This window comes from Mirounga leonina, unplaced genomic scaffold (genome assembly GCF_011800145.1).
Source record: "Mirounga leonina isolate KUSES-001 unplaced genomic scaffold, KU_Mleo_1.0 Mir_129, whole genome shotgun sequence".
NCBI lineage: Eukaryota > Metazoa > Chordata > Mammalia > Carnivora > Phocidae > Mirounga > Mirounga leonina.
This window is the reverse complement of record NW_023270323.1, coordinates 23,585,171-23,587,030: the sequence shown is the minus strand read 5'-3', so window position 1 is coordinate 23,587,030 and position 1,860 is coordinate 23,585,171. Positions and strand designations below refer to the sequence as shown.

At 38.7% G+C, this 1,860-nt stretch overlaps 1 pseudogene; it reads left to right on the top strand.

Moving 5' to 3' along the window:
• The first annotated feature begins 525 nt into the window (after positions 1-525).
• On the top strand, positions 526-1,472 carry LOC118010213 (annotated as a pseudogene).
• Positions 1,473-1,860: the final 388 nt, after the last annotated feature.

Genomic DNA, 1,860 nt, shown 5'->3' with positions numbered 1-1,860 from the left:
AAAATACCAATAATGGCTAGGTGCCAGGCACTATTCCAAAAGCTTTGCATGTAATATTTACTCTATTCCTTACGTCAATTCTATTAGATAAAAACTATTAATAGCCCCACTTTATGAAAGGAAACTGAGTCACAGAGAAGTTAAGTAACTTACTCAGGATCCCAAGCCTAATGTGATAGAATATATCTGAAGCCACATAGTCTGGTCGTACTGCTTATATTAGAATGGTTTCATTATAGAGGCAATGGTGATATTAAGTTTTATGCTCCATTTAATTTTTACTAATTTCAAAGTCAATCAAAGAAACATATTGCATAGTACCTGGCCCAACACAGCCTCTCCAGTCAAAAGTTTCCCCTCAATGTGTGGAGTGTAGATTCCTTTTGGAAGTAACTGTTGGCAATGAATGAACAAGGATATGTGGAACATCTTAAAGAATTTCCTAAACATTTAGCAGAATGAATGTTTTCTACTCATCACTGCTAACTCAAGGTGTTCAAAACCAGAAGCTACAGATAAGGTGCATGGGGGAGGAAGGAAACACGGTGGAGGAGAGCAAGAGAGCCTGCCATTTCCAATGGGTTGCCACATAAAGGAAAAGGAAGATGAATTTCTAGTATTGATTCTGCCACTTACTACCTTTGTCATTTTTGAATAAGTTATTTCACATCTCTGGACATCAATTTCTTTATTTCTAAAATGTAGGAACTGGAATAAATGATATCTATGAGTCTCTAGCATCCTACAAAAGCTGAGAGCCAAGAAATCTTAACACAATTCTTCAGGAATAACATAGCCTGGCTGACATCACTGTTACTCAGGTAGCTTAGGGACAAAGCTAAAGAACAAAGTTGGAGAGAGTTAACATGTTCATTAGGCTGCCTCTAAAAGAGCTTCTGGCAAGAAATATATGGTAATTAATTTGTGGCTAAATTATTTAAATGTACCTTAGACACTAATATACTAAGTTGTCAATTAAAAATAACTTTGCCTGGATCCCTTCCATGAAGATGGCACCAAAGGCTAAGAAGGAAGCCCCTGCCCCTCCCAAAGTGGAAGCCAAAGCAAAGGCTTTGAAGGCCAAGAAAGTGGTGCTGAAAGGTGTACACAGTCACAAATAAAAAAGACCTGCCCATCACCTACATTCCGACAACCCAAGACACTGTGTCTCGGAAGGCAGCCCAAATATCTTTGAAAGAGTGCCCCCAGGAGAAACAAGCTTGATCATTATGCTTGTTTCTCTGACTACTGAGTCAGCCATGAAGAAAATAGAAGACAACAACATGCTTGTGTTCATTGTGGATGTCAAGGCCAACAAGCACCAGATCAAACAGGCTGTGAAGAAGCTCTACGACATTGATGTGGCCAAGGTCAACACCTTGATCAGACCTGATGGAGAGAAGAAGGCATATGTTCGACTGGCTCCTGACTATGATGCTTTGGGTGTTGCCAATAAAATTGGGATCATCTAAACTGCGTCCAGCTGGCCAAATCTAAATAAATCTAATAAATAAATAAATAAATCTAAATATAAATTTTTTCACCATAAAACCTCAAGCTATATTACAAAACAGTGATCACCAAGATAGCATGGTACTGGCACAAAAACAGACATATAGACCAATGGAACAGAATAGAGAACCCAGATATGGACCCTCAACTCTGTGGTCAAATAATCTTTGACAAAGCAGGAAAAAACATGCAATGGAAAAAAGACAGTCTCTTCAATAAATGGTGCTGGAAAAATTGGAACGCCACATGCAGAAGAATGAAACTCGACCATTCTCTAACACCATTCACAAAGATAAACTCAAAGTGGTTGAAAGACCTCAATGTGAGGCAGGAATCCATCAAAATCCT